Below are 8,865 nucleotides of genomic sequence, written 5' to 3'. Positions count from 1 at the left end.
CTTCACCTTCCTACAATTCGCTCTGAGGTGTAACTCAGGACTGTGCTTGAAGCTGGGGGTTTGGGAAGACTTCTAAGCCTCATTGCTTACAGTAGTGGTTCCTAACCTTCCTCACACTGCAACCACTTCATACAGTTCTTTATGTGGTGGTGGCCCCAAACCATACAATTATTTCATTGCTTCTTCATAACTGTCATTTTGCTATTGTTATGAATCACAATGTAAAGGACTATGAAAGGATCATTTGACCCCGCCCCCAAGGGGGGTCGAGACCCACAGGTTAAGGACCACTGTATTAGAGGACCAAATAGCACTTTGCTGGCCTGCGTGGGGCACACAGAGGATTGCTGTCAGCATCAGGACTACTCCAGATGCAGAGGCCACTTTCATCTGGATTTATATGCTATCAGGCAGGCTGCAAGAATATGCCTCAGTGATATTTGGTTCTATATGATAGCTCTTGGAATCATCCAGAAGCAGAGAAGCCTGAAATCAGGGCAGGGAGTCGCACTGCCAGAGAGATGCCATGCTGCGATGAAGACGTTGGGCAGGAGATGTTGCAACTCCCAACATATTTCTCCTTCTCCGTCTCCCAAACAGGATGAGTCAGTCTTGTTAGGGCTGGAATACTAAAGCTCTGGTCCTCATACTTTCAGATCACAAGACGTTCTTTAAAATGCTGCCTCTTGCAGCTGGGGAGATAGCCCAATCAACAAAGTGCTTGAGGAACCATTCTGAGCTGAGCTCAATCACCGACTCATGAAGAAAAAGTACGTGTGCCAGCTAGTCAGTCCAGCGGTGAGGAGGCAGAATGTGAATCCATGAAGCTTGTCTGAGAGACTCCGTGTCAAAGGCCGAGGTGAATGCCTCTTGAGAAACAACCTCTTGATCTCGGGCTTCAACACATAAACCGCACCCTTCTGTATACGTGCAAATACAGCTTTTTGGGCTTTATCTCCAAGTTTGATTCCTTTCCTGTAAAATTTGGCTCAGGGATCTGTGTTACTGATCCACACTCTGGGGGCTAGGAGACTTGCCTTGGGAATGCTACTTTAGGGCTGTTACGTACTCCGTAGTCATAGGTAACAGGATTTGCATTCTGTCCTTGCAGTACTTTTGCTATGTGTAGGGCATAGACTAGGAGTTCGAAAGAACCTAATTTATTAGCCCCCCAAAAGCACGGGTCACCCCTTGTCGAGGAAATTGTTCTTTGCAACAGAGACCATCACAGAAAACTGCAAACAATTGAAATGCAGAATTGAAAAGCCCAGTTCTGATCAACCAATCAAAACGCAGAGTTCGGAAGCCCAGTTCTGATGGAGACACCTACAAAGCAACTCCGGCACCTAGAGCTCAGGGAACATTTCGGGAGATGGGATAGAAAGGTTGAATGAACCAGAGGATCAGGGTGTTGGCTGTGAGATTGTGTCTCCTAATGTCAGAAGCTATACCTCTCGGCAACATGGCTGCCCAAGCATGAGCTGAACAAAGGCAACGGCATGCTGAAGTGGATTGGGAAAGAATAGGCTTCAACCCTACACAACCCTACACAAAGAACTACAGGCAACTGGGGAAAGCTGAGCAGGAGAGAGAGAGCTGTCCCCAGGGAAGAGCACAGGACTTGGTTATCCAATAGCAAACGGTCAGTCCTGAAAACATACACACAAGTAATTTACAGATTGAGCAGGTTACATTTAGGTATATATGCATGTAACAAAAATTAATGAAAAAAAAGAGGTGTGGGACTTGGGACTTGAAAGAGAGCTAAGGCAGATATAGTGGAGCACTTGAAGGGAGAAACGGTATGATTATATTATAATCTCAACCAAACCAAACCAAGCCAAACAAAAACATAGATTCCTGAGCCCAGGAAATTGGGGAGACATACACGCTGCAACATCAGGGGCTCACCTGCCCTGAATCTCAGGTCTTCAAGCAGGCTTTTGTTCTACTTTAATGGGACTATGGTCCAGCTACAGAGTGGCAACAAGTATGTCTGGGGGCTTCACTTGGTGTCACTGCACAAGCAGGGAGTTCTAGGTGTGTGTTTGTGTGCACACATACATGTGTGTATGTGTGGGGGAGTGCGTGTGTATTTATATGCTTCTCTGTGTGAGTATATGTGTGCTTGTATGTGCATGTATGTACGTGTGCATGAGTGTGTGTGTAGGAGTGCTTGTCTATGTGTGTGCTTGTGTGTGTGTGAACGTATGTGTGTGCATGTGTGTATGTGTGTATGTGGGGGGAATGCATGTGTATGTATGTTCTTCTGTGTGAGTGTGTATGTGGACATGTTCGTGCATGTGTGGAAGTGCTTGTGTATATATGTGCTTGTTTGTATGTGCATTTCAGTGTGTGTGTGTATGAGTGTATGTGGGTGTGTGCATGCGAGTGTATGGAAGTGTGTGTGTATATATGTGCCTCTGTGCATCTATATGTGTGCTTGTGCGTGCATATATGAATGTGTGCATGAGTGTATGTGTAAGGAGTACTTATGTATGTATGTGCTTGTGTGTGCGTGAATATGTGCTCACATGTGTGAGGCATGCATTCATGGGTATGGATGATTTCCAGACTTTTCCATGTAGATTTTCTTCTCTCCATCACACTCCCTGACAGTGTTTCGAGAGCCTCAGGCAAGCGGGTTTTGTTTTCTTGGCACCTTGGGTGTCTCCTGTGTCAGCTTCACATGCCCTGGATCAAAGACTGTGGCACTGTCAAGGTCAGGATATTTAAAGTCACATTCTTGGGAGTTCTCTGCACGCGGCCAGCTTCACTGGGGTGAGAAATACAGAGGACAGATGTCACTGTCACTGCTGCTGTGAGTGCTTAAGCCCCAAGCATACACTCAGCATGGGTAGAGCCTCGTTGTTTTATTGAGACAGGGTCTCACTATGTAGCCTGGATGTCCTGGAACTCACTCTGTAGACTCTGGCTGCCTATGCCACACCTGTGCCACACCTGGCTTACTGTTTGTTTCTAGCTGGTGATGTCTGAGTGACCACTTATTTCTCTTTATTCTCCTACATATTTAGTTCATCAGCACTTCCTTCATTTATTGACTTACTTGCTTATTTTTTCCTATAGGGCATCTCATGGCTCGGGCTGGCTTCAAACCATGTAACTGAGGATAATCCTGAACTCTGCCTCTCCTGCCTCTGCCTCCTGAGTTCTGGGTGACAGGTGTGCACACCATGTCAGGGTCAGCACCTACTCAATGCCAGATACCAGGATATAAGGAAATATAGATGTGACCCTGGCACCCATGAATTTGGATAGAGTGGTTGGTGGAGTCAGTGATGGTTACAGAGAAATCTTCTAAAAACAGGACCCTGAGATGAATAGACAGACATACATAGATGTTACCCAGCGGCCTCGGTTTCTGCCTAAGACAGAATAGCAGAAACTGAATTCACCCTCGATCCTGAAGCAATTAAAAAGTTGTACAAGATCAGCAGGGCACAGCTGTTCACACCCGCAATCTCAGCACTTGAAAGACCCAGAAAGGAGGATTCCCAGGAGTTCAGGCCAACCTTAGCACATAGGATGAGATGTGCTCTCAACAGACAAAGTGCTAACAACCAGACAAAAAAATGTTACATGAACTGAATGGACGTGTGTCTCTGGGCGCTTCCATGTCAGCAAAACGAGACAGTAACTTAATGGAGACAATCCCGAGGACTTCGATGGAGGGGGTGTGGGTGGAGGGAGTGTGGATGGAGGAGTTGTAGTAGGTGATTAATCCTGCTCAAATTGCCCCAGGGGCAGTGGTGTCGGCGTGCATTCCTTGTTACCCGCCCCAATGTTCTGGATTCCTGAATGAAAGATGCATGCACACACGTACACAGCTTTATATTTAATATGCTTTAATCAGCTCAATGGCTGGGCCACTCCCAAACATCCCCTCCAATATTCCTGAGTTATTACTAAAATCTGTATTCCATCGTCATTGCCTGTGCTTATACCTGCACGCAGACACCCCCACACACACACACACACAACACACTTAGAAGTAATTAAACATAATACGAGTAAGTCTTTGAGAAGCAGAAAAACATGGGACATTTAGAAAGTGTGAACAGTGATTAGATATTTAATAACATTAAGTAAGTCTTGGAGAAAATAAAGCTGTCCTGTTGTGGGTAATAATTGATGTCAACTGGGGGTTTCTACCCCGCCTTTGATCATTCATTCAGTTCCCAGATAAAAGACACAAAAGCTTTATATTTATAATAAGCCTTGATAGCACTAGAGCTGTGCAGATATCAACCCTCTATGCTAGTTTGTCTAGTTCCCTACCAATAACCCTGAGATATGACTTGCCTTGTTGTGCCTGGGTTGTTCCTACTCCAATTGGCCAGCCCTCATGGACTTGTTTCTATAATTCCCCTACCCCATGTCATCTTCCTTTCTCTTCACCTTCTTCTCCCCTTACCCCCCTCCCCCCCCCGTAGTTCCTGCCTCAGACCCTAGGCCCAGGAACCAAAATCCTATCTACCTCTCTTCTGTCCAGCTATAGGCTGTTGGCATAGTTTTAAATTAAGGAGCAAGGTTACATAGGTTCTGAGCATTTCTTCTTCTCTGGGGACAACCAGGCTTTGGGGGCCATGTTTAGCATTACAATACATAGCAACAGACCCAACCTCAACACTGCCCCACTCAAGACAGCAGAAGGCAGGATGCAGGACACAGGGACACTGGCTGCAGCTTCACTAGTTGTGACTGGTTGGCTTAGCCTCCCTCCTGTGGTGGTTTGAATGTTTGGCCCCAGGAAGTGGCAATATTAGGAGGTGTGGCTTTGTTGGAGGAAGCATGTCACTATGGGGGTGGGCTTCGAGACCTTCTTCCTAACTGTCTGGAAGCCAGTCTTCTCTTCTGGATGCAAGTGGATCAAGATGTAGAACTCTCAGCTCCTTCTCCAGCACGGTGTCTGCCTGCATGCTGCTATGCTTCCCACCAAGAGGATAATGATGAGGAGCCTTTGAAAATGTAAGCCAGCCCCCGTGAAATGTCTACCTTTATATAAGTTGCCTTGGTCATAGTGTCTCTTCACAGTGATGGAATCCCTAACAAGACACCTCCTAAATAGCAGGTGGAATGTTGCCTGCCCACTCCCCCAACTATAGACAACATAGGAGTGAGAAAGAGAAGTTCACTCAAAGACTACAAACCAAGCCAGATTGGTTCTTAGTTTACCCGTCACCAACCAAGGCTGTCCAGACACTCTATGTTCTGCCGTGCAATGCCGCCAGTCAGCCGAGGGGCCTCTGCCTTGCTTTACATAGAAATGGAAAACAGGTAAGGTGTACCTTTAGTGTCTGAAGCTTCAAGCTCCAGTTCCTGAAGCTAATCACACCAAGCTAATCAATGGCTTTCAACCTAGAGGTTTCAACCTGTAGGCCTTGCGTAGCAGGGTCAACACCCAGTGGCTAGTGCTAACAGGACTGCTAGCCACCCTTTGTGGTTTTGTATTTCAAACATCACTCTGGAGCTGATCTAGCGGCATCGGCCTCTAGCACTTCCACAGCCATGCCTCGTCATGGCCCTCTGAACTCTGCCTAGTGCTGTAGGAACCCTTTAATCTAGCTGCTGCTGCATGAGGCTCCGGCTGGCAGCCCTGAGAGTTTTCTTTTCTTGGGGTGTCCAGCTTAGCCCAAGCCACACGCAGGCAATAAAGCACTGACAGCCCTTTACTGAAGTGTGGGTTTTAGCCCCAGACAGCAAGTGAGCGGCACTCTGCTTACTCACCTGGTCATGTATGTGCTGTCATGGTTGCAAAGAGGCGTGTCTTCTTGTCTAGACCTGAGACAGCTATGGGGGTCTGGGGCGGCCATGGGTGTGGTCATCTGAGTGGGTGTTGGCACAGTCACTTAAAGTGTCATTTGAAGTGCACATGGCCAAAGGAAGGTTTCCTGAAGCAAAATCTGCATCGCAGAAGAAGCTGTGACAGCTGCAGTGTCACTGGTCGTGGGAACTGGCGCCCCTTGGGGGACGCCCACTGCTGAAGTATTTCTAGCCTCTGGGGATCACCCTGAGACTTCTGAACTAGCTTCTACAGCCAAAATGATAGCTCAAATGGGGCAACGGTGGTGCACGTCTTTAATCTCAGCACTCAGGAGGCAAAGGCAGGCAGATCTCTGAGTTCGAGGCCAGCCTGGTCTACAGAAAGAGTTCCAGGACAGTCAGGGCTACACAGGGAGACCCTGTCTCAGAAAACAAAACAGGACAAAGCAAGCAAACAAAAGATGACAGCTCAAGTGTAGCCACCAGTGGTCACAGGTCACTGGGTTTCTGAAAGGAAAGCTGGGGATGGATGGGAAGTAACGAGCCAAGACAAAGTTCTCTGAAGCTCAGCTGCTCAGCAGGTAGTGGCTTCCTGCAGTAAGCTGCAGACTTGGCAGCGCTATAGACTCCACCCTAGGTGGACTACACGACTGTGGCAAACAAGGTCTGATTCAGCCTGCTCAAGGCTGGGGGGAGGGCACAATCAAGGAAATGGCCACATGACTGACAGGTCCCTTGCTCCCTGTGAAAATTGTGTTAGGGTCATCGCAGAGATCATCATCCCAAGGGATTTTCATGGGCTGCAGCAGTAGCATTCACAGGCTCTTGGGACTTGGGGACTTTGAGTCTAAGAGCAACTAGTTGGCCCCTCTTTCTTCTATGGCAGCTGCCCTTGCTGCTGAGAGTGGGGTGGTCTGAGAGCTGCGAAGTGTCCACACTTCCCATGCTTGAGAGTTTCAGTCATAAAAAGAAAAAAGAAAGGAAAAAAAAGAAAGGAGATAAGAAAAAAAAAAAAAAAAAGGCTGGGTGTGGTGGCGCACGCCTTTAATCCCAGCACTCAGGAGGCAGAGGCAGGCGGATTTCTGAGTTTGAGGCCAGCCTGGTCTACAAAGTGAGTTCCAGGACAGCCAGGGCTACACAAAGAAACCCTGTCTCGAAAAACCAAAAAAAAAAAAAAAAAAAGGAAAAAAAAAAACCAAAACATAGGAAGATCTTTTAACAAAGATCTGTCATGAAATTAGCATTCTTTAAATTTGCATTTTTTATCATTTTAAATTAAATGTAGGTGTATGTGTATGTGTGCGTGTGTGCATGTGTGTGTGTGTCCCCATGTGTCCTCACGTGCATATGCATACATGAGCACAGGTGCCCATTGAGGTCAGAAGCATCAGATCCCTGGAGCCACATGGTGTGGGTGCTGGGAACTGAACTGGGGTCTCTGCAAAAGCAACAGTCGCGCTCAGATGGCAGAGTCACCTCTCCAGCCCTCTAAGTAGTTTTAAGATCACACAGATTCGTTACGCTGCCTCTCCGTAATCATGCTCTTCACAACTGTGTGGCTGAGTTGGCCACGCCTACTGATCTCTGCTCAGAAGAGGTTTATTATACACTGCTCTCAGCAACTGGGACCCTGGGCTGGAATGGATCTTCCCATGGACTCAGGCAGAGACCCTGGGCCACACTAGTTAAATAATAATAATAATAATAAAAGTCACCCTCTCCCTGAAAGGCTACTGGGCCCCAAGACGGGGGTGGGGGTGGGGGGTGGGGAAGCTAGCTAAAAGCTACAACACATCTGTCCTAGACCTGTCTTCGCTGCCTGGATGCCAACGCTGGCCTGTCCGTGGCTTATCGCTTCTCCGAGCTATGCATTCTATGATGCCAGCCTTCCAGTCTCAGCCTGTGCCTAAGCATGGTCCCCAGCCGCACCCTGGCAGGGGGCGGGCTTGAGGACGCCCATATGTGAGTCCCAGGCTGGTGGGCATCTGGGTCCCCTCCCAAGGTTCTGGCAGAACACCCTTGAACGATTTAGCCTGAAATAGCACAGAGACTGCTTTCCTATTTTTTTTTTCTAGGCTTTTGGATGAAATTATATTTTACAAATGACTCATTATTATATTTATAGCTTCAACCCAAATGATTCAAATTGTGGTTTGTCGCCTGCCTCCCTGTCTCTCGGCTCCCCCATCTCGACAGGAAGAAGTGCTGTTTACTGTATGGCCAGGTGTGGCTGCTCAGAGTGGCTTTGCCTCTCCCTGTAATTAAGTTTGCCTAAGCCTTGACAAGCACCCGGGCACATTTAGTTATGTGCAGCCTTTGTTCCGGCATGCTGTTGGGAGACGGTATCTGACATTAACTTTGCTTAGAATCTGCTGTTGTAGGAGGCACATGCGTGGGGGTGGGAACAGTCGGGGGAAATTTGAGGGGGGCGTTGTTCTCAGGGAGGCAGGCTGTGACAGAGGGGGGCTTTGTGAGGGCAGAGACTGGAGTTGCAGTTCCTCAAAGCTCCCTGTGAGAAGGCAGGGTGGGTCTCCACCAGCCGAGGGCCTGGGGGCCTCCAAGGGGGCACGACTCCTCCTGTGAGAAGCAGAGAGGGCAGCTGGGGCAAGAGGGGGCTGTGCCCACATTCCAGGCTGCCAGTCTTGCTGTGGACCCTTTGGAGCTCCTCCTCAGGAGACATCCTCAGCCCTTTCAGAAATGGGGGGGGGGCTGGAAGTCCCCCTCCCCTTCCACAGAGCTTCAAGCTCCTGGGCCTCTTAGTTCTGGGGCCTTCCCACTCTGCATTCTTCCTGGTTCCCAAGCTGTGGTAAAGTCGGGCGAGCAAGGTCTTGCTCTCTTACACAGGCCGCCTCTGTGAGACCCGGTGAAGAGGTTTACGGCAATATTTTATTCCCCCAGGTGTCCCTGGGTTCAAAGTCCTCTTGATCTGCCCTTCCTGCATGCAGGACGAAGCTCTTACAAAAGGGGAAAGAAGGCCATTTTGGAATTACAGTGAGGTTCTCAGAGTTTTACACAACTCTCTTCTTCTTCTTCGGGGCAGGGGGTGTCTTTGAATCTGGGATTCGGTGACCCGTGGATGCT

Source organism: Mus caroli, unplaced genomic scaffold, assembly GCF_978045245.1.
Source record: "Mus caroli unplaced genomic scaffold, Mus_caroli_1 scaffold_9, whole genome shotgun sequence".
In the NCBI taxonomy this organism is placed as follows: domain Eukaryota; kingdom Metazoa; phylum Chordata; class Mammalia; order Rodentia; family Muridae; genus Mus; species Mus caroli.
Note: the sequence above shows the minus strand (reverse complement) of the source record.